At 35.0% G+C, this 15,709-nt stretch overlaps 2 long non-coding RNA genes across 3 annotated transcripts in view; both read right to left on the bottom strand.

Moving 5' to 3' along the window:
• The window catches only part of LOC144320466 (uncharacterized), a 69,846-nt gene that overhangs the window by 53,818 nt on the left and 319 nt on the right, over positions 1 to 15,709 (bottom strand). For both annotated transcript variants that reach the window (XR_013386038.1, XR_013386037.1), the window contains exon 2: positions 1,243 to 1,333. This is a non-coding gene — a long non-coding RNA (uncharacterized LOC144320466). The remainder of the gene's footprint in view (positions 1 to 1,242; positions 1,334 to 15,709) is intronic.
• LOC144320468 (uncharacterized) lies at positions 8,990 to 15,702 on the bottom strand. Its single transcript, XR_013386042.1, has 2 exons — positions 15,470 to 15,702; positions 8,990 to 9,166 (listed from the first exon to the last, which is right to left on the bottom strand). It is a non-coding gene; the product is annotated as an uncharacterized LOC144320468 (long non-coding RNA).

The raw sequence follows: 15,709 nt of genomic DNA, 5'->3' as shown, positions 1-15,709 counted from the left end.
TTATTACTGGAGCATAGCCTATGCTCCCTGCTGAAATAGCTTACTTAGGTCAAATGGGATTCAGAATGTCAAGATAGGAGAAGACTGAAAAATGGAATGACTAAATTAAAGCATCTTAAAATATAACTCATAAATATGTAAGATTAGGCACTTCATTTTTTAATCTTATAGACAAAGAATCAAGCTTAGTAGATCCTTCAAACATTTTATTGAGTTGTTTACAATTTCTTTTCTTTCTCCTTTGTGATATCTATCGTACTTTCAAACTCTGAACATTATTTTGAAATTTTATTTTATTAATTTTTAGATTTTATTTATTTATTCATGAGAGACACACAGAGAGAAGCAGAGACACAGGCAGAGAGAGAAGCAGGCTCCCTATGGGGAGCCCTGATGTAGGACTCAATCACAGAACCCTGGGATCACAACTTGAGCCAAAGGCAGACACTCATCCACTGAGCCACCCACGCATACCTGAAATTCTGAAATTTTATACTGGCTATAGACTTCACTGAAAATCTTAACCACCACAATATTTAGTGTTAGATTTCTATGGATTTTATATATGTAATATTTCTAATTGAATATTAAAATATCGTTTGTGTCCTTGTAGCTACAGCTACAAATTGATATGCATATTTGGGCCATTATCTTGCTGTTGGTATTGTCCAAGCAGTCAAAATAAGAAATCACAGAGCTAGCTTTATCCATCTACATAAAAGTTTCTTTTACTTAGTCATGACATACACGCTTTAAAAATGTTATTCTTTTCTTATATTAGTTTCAAAAGGAATATATAGCTAAAGTTTCAAATATTAAATATGAGAACCTACTGAGCATGCTTATTTCATTTTTACTTTTATTCTTTTTTATATACTAATATGCTGACAGATACATTCTCCTATGACTACATTCTTCACCATGCATAAGTACTATACAGTTATGAATAATGAAATTTAAAAAACACAATGAAAGAACAGCACAACTGTTTTTTATATTTCTCACTCTTGAGGACTCATTGCAATATTTCCTGCTCCATATTAAATTTGAGAGCTTCTGAGAAGTATTCTTAGAATTCAAATCTTTTGGAAAGAATAATGATTCAATTAGAGTTTTTTTAATCATGATGATTACTTTATGATAATGATCTTATATGGCTAAGATGTTGTACTTATATTCCACTTAGATGCAGCATTTCATTTTAGCAAATTCCAAGAATCATCTATGACGTTATTATTGTACCTGATTTTTAAAGTTCTTTATCCAAGAACCTCTTCATTCTCAATTGAAATGGGGATGCCATTTGATAAAGTGCAGTGATAACCAGTACCAGCTGAAAAACATAACAAAATGAAGAATATCAGAACCATTTGAAAGCAAACCAGAAATTCCCATTTGTAGTCTTAAAAATCCACCTTGAAATTGGTTCAGAAGCCAGTCTTTCCAGGTGACTCTCAAATCCCTTTAAGTTCATTGGAGAAATCTAGACTTTAGTAATACGTATAAGGCATTAGTTTCCTCCCACAATAAAGGCAAGGAATAAGGCTATACCAACATCATTATTTCCAATAACATCCTGCTAGCTAAAAACTAAAACTAGACAAATCGCTGACAGTTTCATTTGTTGGAGTGCCAAGACATGGATAGAAATAGCATTTAAAATGACTTATTAGGGCAGCCTCAGTGGCGCAGCGGTTTAGCGCCGCCTGCAGCCCAGGGCGTGATTCTGGAGACCGAGTATGGAGTCCCGCATTGGGCTCCCTGCATGGGGCCTGCTTCTCCCTCTGCCTGTCTCTGCCTGCCTCTCTCTCTCTCTCTCTCTCTCTCTGAATGAATAAGTAAATCTTTTTTTAAAAAAAAAGAACTTGAGTTTAAAAAAAATAAAATAAAATGATTTGAGTGATTAAAGCAAAAGTTTATTTTGTAAAAATATTAACCATTTTTTTCTTTTGTCATCCCCATTTAAGATATTCAATTTATCAACACTCATTCAACCAATATCTACTGAACCCTGTCTATGTTAAGGACATGAAACCCACGGCATTGCATAGAAGTAGAAGGCAGGTTAAGATATATGCCATAGGAGCAGCACAGACATTGCTGGCCCCCCTCAAGAAAGGTTCCAGTTACAGGGGCCAAAGAAGGCTTAGTTAGTCTTAAAAAAATAGGTGCGATTTAAAAATAAATAGGTGAGATTTTAGTTGGTGTAGATGGGAATAAGAAAACAGAACAAATGAATGCAAGAGGACAATATAGGTAACAAGGAAATGAGTATACTGTAGTAACTGCAGAGCACTTAAGCAAAAGGGAAGTATGAAAATGGGATGGTTATAGTCAGTAGGGTCAAAGTTTTAGTTGATGATGATGGGTTTCAGGGGGGTGTGTTTTGATATAGTGAAGTTGTCCTCCTTTGAGAGAATCAGATCACTTTCAAAAGGAAGAAGAAAGGAATGGTATGAAGAGTCTAGCCCTGGAAATAAAAAACACCTCTTTGAGATAGGAAACCATCTTTCTTTACTAAGAAAGAACATCCAAGGTCATAGTATCTAATGTGTACTTCCTTTCTCCTTCTCCTCTACCTAAAGTATCTCAGCCTCTAACCTTTCTTTTCATCAACACAATACATGCATTTTAACATTTATTGAGCACGTACTATATGCCAGCAATAAGCAGAGGAGCCTGCCACATGGTTGATACACAATAAAAGTTTGCTGTTTAAGGTAGAGACCAGGAAAAATGAAAAAGCACTAGCTATCTATAAATTTCACAGTACAGTAGGATGGATATTATCTGGTGAGAATGGAAAGGGTAAGTAGTGAATTAGATGTGTGAGCAGAAGGATCTGAAGCACCTGCTGAGGGAAGTGTGCTGGGGAATAAATGGGAGATCAATAACAAGATTGTGAAGCAGCAATGAAAACCCAGTTGGAGTAGGTTAGATTGATTTTGCATTGGGCCAGAGGTAGATAGTGGTATGGCTTTCTCCAAGAATACTATTTGAACAAAATTCTCTACAGAACAGGAAAAGGATCAGTGAAACACATATAGGTAGGGTGGCGACTAAAAGTCAGGGTTGGCATGGCAGAAAGCTAGGGGTTTAACAAACACAAAATGGAGTTTCTCACTTCCCTATAAGCAAGCCCTCTCTACTCCAAATAATGTAGTGTTACATGACATTTCTCTTACATCCTTAACCCATAAAAAATGAATTAGAATTATATTCTAAAATCACATTCTAACATGACTTCTGAAATAGTTGTATGATTAATAAACCTGTTTTAGAATTGTTTTATTTATATCAGAACGTCCGCAGAAGTGTCCTCTTATGGTAAACTTCTAAATTTTCATAAAACTAAATGAATATTAATTGCAAGATATTATAAAATTTTTATTAAATAAATAACATTTACTTTTCTACTGTGAGATTTTGGAAATCCTATACTATAAGCCCTATAAATTATTTTTTAAATAAATGTGATTTCCTTTCAGAAGACATTAAATATATACAAATTAATAGTCTCTACTGTCATTCATTTATGCTGCTCATTAGCTAGTCAGAATTTATATATCCCACGTCTGCATATCTGAAATGACCATAAGAAAATATAGAAAAAGAGCATTAACTTATTCAAAAATGATATGACTGAATACATCATAATTCTAAAACTCTATGGCAGAATTAGTATCTTTTATTTTAAATCAATTTTCTCACACCTGGATTCTCCTCAGTTTAGCTGGGTACCTAGTCTTAGATGAAAAGCTGACTGACTCTGGTTATTCTCAATTCTTCTGTTTTAGAAGTCAGGTAAAGTAAAAATAAACTATTATGTAGCAGTCAGGAAAATACCATGCAAGAGGGTAAGAACTCAAATGCTCTTCAGCAGGGGTACGGTTTTCTTTGGGAACCCTAAAATTCTCAGGATAGGTACAAACCAGACACTCAAATATTTGTGTGACAAGATTCTATAACCCAAGGATGGATCTGTATCTGGCGTGTTCATAGCTGGCCCTCCATTGTCTACCAAAGCATCAGACACATAACTGGTACCGAGAAGAAAGGAAGTCAAGAGGCCCCAAAATAGTTCAACTATAAGTAATAACATTCTCATAGGCAGTATCTTGAAAGCATCAGGCACTAAACAAAAAATCTGCACTTAAACAACTGTCTTAATAATAGCACATGTTATTAAACACCAAAGGACTTTTGAAACTACCCACATAAAAAAAAAATTTAGAAAATTGCATTCAAATTACAGATAATCTACATATGAAATTACTTGCAGTTAATGTGTTACTTAATAAGTACATATTTGTTCCTGTAAATTTGGTATTTTCTTTGCCCATACTTTAACTAACTCACCTTTTAGAGAAAGTTATAGATTTTAAATCTGAATAGTTTTATTTTTTCTCCTCCCCCCCCCCCACTTTTTTTTAAGGGAGATACTGCTGCTACCTTAGGTATAAGAATAGGAGGTAAAACCATCTTAAAGGGTTTTGTCTGTTATCATCACAGTAAAGTTCAAAGCAATAACAAAAAAGATAATATAGTTTATTATCCTCAGGGAGGTTTTCCAAGTGTTTTGGAACCCCATTTGCATTGACAAAAATAAATTAGATGAAAATGACTGAAAAGAGAGCTCTCCATGCAAAGAGTTCAAAAGATTAATTATATTATCCTTCAGTTATTGATAATAACAATAATTTAGCTTACTACTTCAGTTTATAGTTGACAACATGCTTTCACATACTCTATCTCAATTGATTTGAACAACTTGTAAGTTAAGTCATGCAGCTAATACTAGACCATTGATTTTTTTTTGCCCTATTTCCTTGATTTTTCAAACAATTCAGTCATTGTAGAAAATTATAGGAAAAAAATTATCAGGAAAGTAAGCAGAAAAAGATCACTCTAAACCAATCACAGTTAATATTATGTGAATTTCCTTTCAGTCTTTTTTCTGTGCATTATTCCAGTATTTGAGTTAACAACCTATACAGTTTATTATCCTACATTTTTCTCTTTACATCATAACAAGCATGTTCCCATTTTGTTTGAGTCTTTAGGTATCATCAGTGTAAATTCACAAGATATTTCTAGTTTTTAAACATATATAAATAGAAAGGTATTTGGGGGAAAAACCGAAAGGCATTTGATCTTTATGCTCAAAACTTCTTGTGTTTTAGAATAATTTCTTAGCATAGATGACAAGATTACGTTTACCAAATACAAGAAGCAGCCACAGGATCAGAAGGGATTTGATTTTATGCAGTCAATGTTACTGACTTTGAGAACAATCTTATTTTTACAATCCTTAAAAATCTGTAAAAAAAGGTTTCCTTGCATCTCCCTTAAATGTTAAAAAGAGAAACTCTCAAATCAGTTTTCATTTTGCTATTTTAGTATAATAAGATATTTAAAGAATATCATCAATTTTAATTATCATTCTTGGGCAGCCCTGGTGGCTCAGCGGTTTAGCACTGCCTTCAGCCTGGGGTGTGATCCAGGAGACCCGGGATGGAGTCCCACATTGGGCTCCCTGCGTGGAGCCTGCTTCTCCCTCTGCCTGTGTCTCTGCCGCGCTCTTTCTCTCTCTCTCTGTGTCTCTCATGAATAAATAAATAAAATCTTTAGAAAAAATTTTTAATTATCATTCTCTTTTCAAAAAGATAAAGAAGTTAAAATAATGATAACTAACTTTACTAAGAACTTACTATGTGCATGGCACAATGTGCTAGCATTTAAATGCATTAATTTAATAAAGATAATTACGTAATTGAGAAAAGCAATGAAGAGTAATCACTTCAGCAACTAGGTGTGGTGAGCCAATTTATCAACACAGGAAGTAGATTTAGGCTTCCCTAAAATAAAGGTAGAATATAAGAAAAACTGCTACTAGTCAACCAGGAGGTATGCCAAGAGACATTTTCCAATCTTGAGGGATATTATAGAATTTCCAATTAGGGGAGATAAAAAAATGGAAGAAGAAAACAATTAGGAGAAAGAATGAATGACATGTACACTTTTAATTTCTTCTTAAAGTAACAGATGGTGCAAAATAGAAGGGGTAAGGATGGGACTATCAATGAGAATCAAAGAACAGAATATAGGCAAATGATGAGAAAAGTGATAAAAAAAAGTAGGCTTATTATTTGTGCTACCAGTGTTCTCTGAATTTTTAATACTATCTGATTTCATACAACTCTGTGAAGTTGGTGGGATTATCCCCACACAGTCCAAGGGAGAAATTGGCCAGTAAATGCTTGACAGAATACAGAAATCTGGGTTAGAAATATTAAATGAATACACTTAATATTTTCGAAGAGATGAAAAAGGAAATCAACAAACAAAAACAGGTGATGAAACACACACTATACTTAGTAGTTAAGAAAAATAACCAGACATCTTAGAAATAAAAACCGTGTTTTATATTTTAAAAACTCAGAAAACGGGATAAATAGCAGACAAAATACAGATGAAAAGTAAATTAATGAGTGGGGAGATGGAACTGAGGAAAGCTCTCAGCACCAAGATACAAGAAAAATATAATACATAAAAAATGACATTAGATTACATGGTTTCAGGAGGGAAAAGGAGAGAGAATGGTAGGTGGGCAATATTTTAAAATAAATTTGGCAGAATTCTTTTTAAAAGACCCACGTATACTTATTTAAAATATTTATCAAATGCTGATCAAAATTAAGTTTAAAAAATTCATATCTAGGGATCCCTGGGTGGCGCAGCGGTTTTGGCGCTTGCCTTTGGCCCAGGGCGCAATCCTGGAGACCCGGGATCGAATCCCACGTCGGGCTCCTGGCATGGAGCCTGCTACTCCCTCTGCCTCTCTCTCTCTCTCTCTCTCTCTCTCTCTCTGTGACTATCATAAATAAATAAAAATTAAAAAAAAATTCATATCTAAATTCATGGTGAAACTTGTATAAAGTATACTGTCAAGCTTCCAGGCAAATACTGAACACTGTAAGAAATGAGAAAATATTGTCATTATATTTCTTATCAGTACTATTAGTAGTAGGAAAAAACAAAATCCAGAAAAATACTTACAAGGTACTGAGGAAAAATAATAACAAAAAAACTTTGAACCTAGAAACCTTTGGCAAGTCAAAATATCACTTAAGACTTCCGACAAAATAAAGATTTTTCAGACACATGAGAATATAGAAAGTTTAACACCCACAGATCTTTGCTTTCAGATGTTTAGAGAAGTGGACTTGTAATTGTAGTTCTTGAAACAAACAGAACCACTCTTTTAAGTGGTGTTAAATCAGAGAATGAACTTTTAAGAACAGTAGAAAATTAGAGGTCGAGGCATTGTCAGGGACATTTGGGAATCATATGTGCTTTGCCCAACATCCTCTCCCTACAATGAAAATGTTGCCTTGCTGGTACTCATGGCTTAGCACAAATTTGGCTTTCTCAATTCTGAAGGGTTTTACCTGTGCTGAGTGTCACAACCACTGCATGACCCATAAGGGAATCAAAGGGCCTAATAAAATCAGTCTCTATATCTGACCAAGATGGAGTAACAGGGTCCAGATTTATTCTCTCACTTAAACAACTAGGTGAAAAAAATAACTAAAACAAACAAAAAAAAAGGGCAACTGTTTTTAGATATTGGATAATAGGAAGTATAGGACTGTGTGTGTTCCTTGAGAGAAAGGAAACAAACAAGTTGAGCTCAATAATTGCCATCAGTTCACTGCCTATAGACAGTTTCCTGCCTGCAGGTAGAATGCAAATAAAGTCTGGTTGTCTCACTGGATTGAGGAGACAGCAATCAGAGTTTGAGGAGTCAAGGCAGTGAGAATTGGTGGAACAGAGTACCAGAGAAAAGGGAGCTCTGCTGAGATAGTTCTGGAGATCTGCACAGAGGTCTCCTTGGTTCTTTGGCTGAGTATTGATTCAGGTACATGTGAGAGTAAATACTCAAGGCTGGAAACTAATAGGCAAAACAATTCCCAGTGCTCATATTGGGATAGGGATAAGAATAGTTTGTTTTCATCAAAAACGGTGAAAAGCTCTTGCAATACAAAGAACATTAACTAGAACACTCAGAATGGGTATTGCTTTCATTGTGGGGCTAATTTAGTCCTGGCCTACAGCTACTCTAAACATGCCAAGACAAAACTTAAAACTATGCCTCAAAAAGCAGCTAACGGATTACATGTAATTTAACTGTATATCAAAATAAAACCCTACTTAAAAGAATGCTTCAAAATCCATAAAGCAACATTGTAAAATTTGCAATTTTACAATATAAAATTGTAAATAAATTAAATTTTACAATATAAAAATTTATAATGTCTGGCAACCAAAAAGTCAGGAAAATATGATCATAACCATAAGAAGAACTGAAGAGAAGTCATTACCAACAGATCTTCACTCAGGAAAAGTTAAAGGAAGCTCTTCAAGCAAAGGGGAAATGATACCAGATGAAAATTTGGATCCACACAAAGGAATGAAGAGCACCAGAAAGGATGAATATGTGATTTAATATAAAATATACTTTTTTGGTGTTTTCTTTTTTAAAGATAAATGCCTGTGTAAGGTTCAATAATAATTTTTTATGAAAGCATAACATATGTAGATTTTCCTGACTATTCTTGCCTAATTTTTCATATTAACTTTAAAATGAACATTCCAAATCCAGAAAAAAATATTTTTGATATTTTTGATTAAAGTGAGTATTAATTTTATACATTTATATGGAAAGAACTGTCCTCATGATATTGAATCCTTAGCCAAGAATGCAGATCTTTTCATTTGTTCAAGTCTACTTTGTGTTTCTCAAAAGCATTTTACAGTTTTCTTCATATAGATTTTATACATTTATTGGGAAACTTAAATATTAAGAATTACTGACTTGTGAAAGATGAATTAGAAATGAATACTATCTCTGAAATGAAATTGCAGGTCAAAGAGGAAAGGAGGATTGAATATAAAGCTTGATTTACATGACTTTTCAAGGAAAAAAACATTTTTTTAAAAGATTTTATTTTTTGTTCATGAGAGACACAGAGAAAGGCAGAGACATAGGCAGAGGGAGAAGCAGGCTCCATGCAGGGAGCCCGATGAGGGACTCGATCCCTGGACTCCGGGATTATGCCCTGAGCCAAAGGCAGATGCTCAACCACTGAGCCAGTCAGGCGTCCTGCAAAAAAAAAATTTAATCTAAGGTAAGCATTTATAAAAATAAATAAGGTGATTAATAACTACAATAAAACAACAAACAAATTTAAAATGTGCCTTTCTTCCCTTGATGAGCCATTTTCTTTTAGTTGGTGTATCTTCTACTAAAATTAGCAACGAACATACTGTTTTTCTATATATTTTTTTACCAATTATTGAGAGAAGGGTGTTGAAGTCTCCAAATATAATTGTGGATTTATGTCTTACTCCTTTCAGTTCTAGCAGTTTTTGCTGATAGTATGAAATGTTTCGGAAGTACCGTTGTGGGTACACAAACAGTATTGTTAAGTCTTCTTGGTGAACTGACTCTTACTTACATACTACTTACTTACATACTACTCTTATGATGTCTACATTGTCTGATATAAAATAGTCATTCCAGCTTTATTTCTATTGGTACTTGCACAGTATATTTTCCTATCTTTTAACCTTTAACCTATCTCTTGTCTTTATAGTTAAAGTGAGTTCCCACTAATCAGCATATAAGTATATCTTAATTTTTAATCGGGCTGTCAATTTGTGTTTACATCATTTACATTTAATGTAATTATTAATATGGTTGGACTCAAATCTATTACCTTGTTATTTTTTATTTGCCTCATCTCTTTTCTCTTCCTTCTTTTTCCCACTTTTTTGAATTATGTTTATGATTCCTTCATATTTCCATTCTTAGCATATTAATTTTATTTCTTTAAAAAAATTTTAGTGGTTGCCTTAGGGCTTATAATTTACATTTTTAATTTATCACAGTCTACTTTCAAATATATATTTGCTCCATTACAATATAAATACACTTAAAATTCCTCCCTCCCAATTTTTGTGTTACTGTTGTCACACACTTCTATATATGCTATAAGTCCACAATAAATTTGCCACTATTTTTGTTTTAGACAGTTAACTATCTTTAGAACAAATAAAAATGAGGAAAAAATGTTGTTTTTTAAGTAGGATCCACACCCAGTGTGGAACCCAACATGGGGCCCAAACTCACGACCCTGAGGCCAAAGCCTGAGCCTAATTCAAGAATGGGACACTTAATTGACTTAGCTACCCAGGCACCCCAGGAAAGAATGTCTTTTATATGTCATTTTAATTTAACTATTTCTTAAAACTTTATTTCATTGTGTAGATACAAATGTCTTTCTGCTATCACAGTCCTTTTGCCTGGAAGACTTCCTTTAACATTTCTATAGTGCAGGTCTGCTGATTTAGATCTCCCTGCTGAGATATCATCAAATATCTTCGTTTTGTTTACATAAAAAAATTTTTATTTCCCCTTCATATTTGAAATGGAGATGTGGAACCTAATTTCCCTACTCTTAATATGGGCCAAATATCATAACTTGCTATTGACAAATAGAATCAGATGGAAGTGAGAGTGTATGACTTGAAAATCTAGGTCCTAAAAGGCACTATGGCTTCTGCCTTGCTGGCTTTCTCCACAGTGGGTGACAGAACTACCAAGCAAAGCCACTCCTATTTCTGACCCACAGAAACTAGGAGACAAGTAATTTTTGTTGTTTTAAGCCACTAAGTTTTGGAGTAATTTGTTACACAGCAGTACATAACTAATACTGGAGTTCTCTGGGTTTCTTGGATCGTGGGTTTTTGTTTTTTTTTTAAGATTGTATTCATTTATTCATGAGAGACACACAAAAAGAGAGGCAGATACACAGGCAGAGAGAGAAGCAGGCTTCATGCAGAAAGCCCAATGTGGGACTCTATCCTGGGACTCTGGGATCATGCCCTGGGCCGAAGACAGATGCTCAAGCACTGAGTTACCCAGGCGTCCCTGGATCTGTTGTTTGATGCTTTCAATATTTTTGGAAATTTCTCAGCCATTGGGCAGCCCGGGGCGGGGCGGGGGGGGGGGGGTGGGGGGGGTGGGGGGAAACTCAGCGGTTTAGCGCCGCCTTCAGCCCAGCTCGGGAGTGATCTTGGAGTCCTGGTATCAAGTCCCACATCAGGCTCCCTGCATGGAGCTTGCTTCTTCTCCTTCTGCCTGTGTCTCTGCCTCTCTCTCTCTCTCTGTCTCTCATGAATAAATAAAATCTTAAAAAAAATTTTTCTCAGCCATCATCTCTTGAAATGTTTCTTCTATCCCAATCTCTCTCTATTCTCCTTTAGGGATTCCAGTTATATGTTTGTCAGACTGCATGGAATTGTCCTTCAGTGCTTGGATGCTCTCTTTGCAGTTTCAGACACTTGCCAAATCAGCCTCATCACATCCCCTCACCTCTTAAGATACCAATCCCAGCTGAGCACCACCTCCTTCTCTGGGGGACTTCACAGGAATGTTCCTCTAAGCTCCTAAATTTTAATAATTCCAAACTCTTCCCTTTGTTCCCCTAGCCCAAGATGGATTAGCTGTTTCCTGAATTTGCTAACTTTATGATATACTATTGTTTTCTTATCTTTTGAGTCAACAATTTATCCTAATAACAATTTTTATTAACATTTTCTCTGTTCAAATAACAGGTATGGCTTCTATTTTCTAACTAAACCCTGGCTGACTCAGAAATTGGTATGGAGAATCCCAGTAAATATATCCTCAAAGATGGAATTCTGGGATTTGTTTAGTTGTGTCCTTTGATCGTAGTATGAGCTCCTTGCTAATAGAAAGTGAAATGTTGTGATCCATTTCATGACATGGCAACACAATTAGTCAATAACACTCCAACTTATTTGGCCATGGAAACTTGTTAAGAGAAGTATGTTACAGGACTAGTACTCAGCAGAACAAACTTTGGGAAATGCTGACTTAGCCTTACTTCTATTCAGTGTATCCTCCCTAAACACATTAAGCATGTTCAAGTTGCTTCTCATGCTTTATCTAAATTGAGAAATTTAAACTCATCATTTGAGCCTCAATCCATGTTTTACATCAAGTGTTTAGAGCTTTTCCTGACACTGAATCCAAACATCTTCCCAAAGGATGAGAAGGAGATAGAAGGATGAGAATAGTTGTATTGCCTTATACATACTTCTAAAATGATCACTGTCACATTATATCATAGTTGTTTGTTTGTTTACATATATATCTAGCCCACTAAAATTGGAACTCTTTGTGTATATCTAGCCCACTAAAATTGGAACTCTTTGAGAGAGTCCTTGTCTGATTTTTAGATCTCCCTGCTGATCAGATTGTCTGGCATATAGAAGGTACAATTAATTGGTATGGCTATCATTCACGAGAATGGTTATGAAGGCTAGCTATATTTATTCATTAAGAAAAATTTGAGCACTATGAATCAGGTATTACTCCAAAAGAGGATAAGCAGACATGCTTTGTTATTTGAAATGAGTTTGTATATCATTTTTACTATGTGTTACAATTTCCCGTCAAGAGTAGCAATTTTTTTTCCATTTTACATATCTATTCACCCTAGATAGGCAAATAAATTCAGTTCAACAAGCATATACTAAGTAATTGCCGTATGCCAGGTACTATAGCAAACCTTAAACACAAAAACATGATACATAAGTGCTCATAGTTCAATGAGGAGACAGACTCAGAGTCAAGGAAATTTCAATATCAATTGAATAAGTACAATAATGGAAAATATATACAAGTTGTAGTAGTTTAGCAGAAAAGATAAACTCTTGATGAGAAGAATTAAGGAAAGACTTCCCAGAGATTTCTGAGCTGGAGTTTGAAGGAGGAATAGGCATTTTACAAGCAGGGGTATAAATTAAAAAACAAAAACAAAATATCAATGCAAAAAATAGTAAAGTTTTGAAGAACTAAAGGCAGTTTCAGAAGCATTAAGCACAAGATGGTTTGTAGCAGAAAATGAGGCTGAAAATTTAGGCAAAGGCCAGATCATGAGAAGAACCTAAGATGCCATTCTAAGGAACTTGCACTTATCCACAGGTGATGGGGAGCCAGAGAAGATAAATAATATTTATTTCTCCTTTGCTACATTAGTTAAAATTTATACTATATGCATTGAACAAACATCTGTTGAGCACATATAATACTGCAGGCATTTTGCTGTGCACTGGATTATTTAGTGGATTTGTGCCTTTAAGGCTCTTTATAAAGGACATTTTTGTTGATAAGATAGATAGCCCAGATTTCATTTATACTTTCTATCCTCTCAATTGATTCTTATCATAAACTTGCAGGGCAGTATTTCTAATTCTGCTGGTAATGCTAAGACTAACACTTTGAATCATTTCTGCTAGGCAGCAGATTTTTCAGAAACCCACTTTATAAACTATAATTAGTCTCCTATAAAGGGAAAATTATTTCCTTTATTCCTTTTCTACATGTCATAACTTTCATATTTTTGTTATACATTACTATCTACATATTTCTATTTAAAGTTAGCCCAAGGAGGATGCCTGGGTGGCTCGGTGGTTGAGTGTGTGTCTTGGGCTCAGGGCATGATCCCGGAGACCCAGGATGGAGTCCCACGTTGGGCTCCCGGCATGGAGCCTGCTTCTCCCCCTGCCTGTTTCTCTGCCTCTCTCTTTCTCTCTGTCTCTCATGAATAAAAAATAAAATCTTAAAAAAAATAAAGTTAGCCCAAGGAAATCCACATCTTTTCAGCCTACAAACTCTTCTACTTAAAATAAATTGACAAAAATAAGAAATTTTCCAAAATGAAGGTAATAAACATCATAAAGGAGTAAGAAAGGTCCTTAGAAAGTAGAAATAATGCATAAAAGAGTTAAACCCCAAATGTTATCTCAGTAAGCAATTCCAAGATGTAAGTGTAGGTCTGGATATTGAAACACAGAATTACATAGAGAACTTATATAAAATCAAATGACCATCAATTCTATAATAGAGGTTCAAGGGAACAGGTAAAACTTGAAATTTCTAAATCAGTGATGGCACAGACAGGAACAAGAACTACTGTATTAAAAATGGTATTTTTAAAAAGATTTTATGCACTTATTTGACAGAGAGAGGGGAAGCGAGTGCACAAGCGAGTGCACAGCAGAAGCGGTGGGGTGGGGTTGGGGGGGGGGGCGGAAGCAGGCCCCCTGCTGAGCAGAGAGCCCAATGTGGGGCTCAATCCCTGGGATCATGACTTGAGCCAAAGGCAGATACTTAACTGACTGTGCCACTCAGGCACCCCAAACATCTATGGGGTATTCTTATAATATACAAAACATGTCCCCAACCGTTTCCTAACAGTGTCCTGAATATTGGTAAAAAAAAAAAAAAAAAAAAAAAAAAAAAAAAAACCTTCACATCTAGATGAAAACAAATGATCTGAAACTGGTTGCTAATTCGTTACATAAAATTTTTTTTCTAGTTACCCTGTTATAATTATTCTCTTCTAAAAAGAGAACCAGAGGCAAAGAAAATATACAGCATTGCAAAGAATCATGAGTTTAAATTAGAGATGGAGATGAGTGCCTTGAATGAGAAGGCTGCTCAATTTGGGATTATATATTGTGAAATCTTTTTCTGGATGTTTCTAGACACAGGCTGGATTATAAATTGTATATCTTGCTGTGAACAAGGGAACAGACAAGATTTCTCAAGATCCTGTCAAGCCTGGTGATCTTTGGAAATGAAAGCCTAATTAAGAGGCTCCCTAGGGACAGGTCAAAGGCGTTCTTTTATCCCTACTGACCCCATTCCAGTACTCTGATGCCTATTCTGCTCCTTTTCATTCAGCCTACTCTAAAACTGAAGAATACATATTGTGCAAGTTTCTACCTTTGCTTCCTCTACTGTAAATGCATTAGACTATTAGAATTAAGAATTTTAAATACCTTGTCCCTAATCTCTGAACTGACGGGTTTTGTTTTTTAATAGAGCTTAACATTTAAAATTCTTCTAACCTTTGTTCTTTTCTTCAATTGAACAACAAAGCTTTTAAATGTTGGACTATAAAAGTACTTCAAATATCTTTTAATAAATCTATCTGATGAGTAATACGCTGTCAAATTTCAATTCGCATTTATTTCTTCTAATTTCAAAGATTGTGCTGCATGCAATTACTTATTTGAATTAAACTGTTAGAATCGTTTTGAGTGTCTCACTTCTTTGAAAGGTTTAGGTGAGTGTCTCTACAGTATCACTCAGAGAATAGCAACTGATGCACGTTTTAAAACTTGACATAATTATTTTGCAGATTTAAAGTAATTAATGTCCTTCCTTCCGTTGATAGTACAGCAGGAACAGTCGAGCATTTTATTGTTCTTTTATAGCCTCTGCTCCCTCACATGAAAAATTAGTCACGTTAATTTGTGTAAGTTTTTAAACTTTGCAGAAGTGAAAATGTTCTAAATACAAGCGTACGTGAAAGAGTTTTCCAGGGTGTAGAGGTGTGGGCCCTGCTGCACCCCCGAACAGCAATCTTTGTCCAGACCACTCCACAGCGCCATGTTAAAAGCTAAAATTTTAACTTCTAAAATTCTGACGTTTAGGTCTAAGTCTCCTCTTATCAACACTCATAAGCAACACCTAAAAACACAAGACAGGCTTCAGACGCTAACGTTCCCTAGACCACCGCCCCAATCACCGTCCCAAATTCCGTAC

This window comes from Canis aureus, chromosome 9 (genome assembly GCF_053574225.1).
Source record: "Canis aureus isolate CA01 chromosome 9, VMU_Caureus_v.1.0, whole genome shotgun sequence".
Classification (NCBI taxonomy): Eukaryota; Metazoa; Chordata; class Mammalia; order Carnivora; family Canidae; genus Canis; species Canis aureus.
This window is presented reverse-complemented; position numbering and strand designations above follow the sequence as displayed.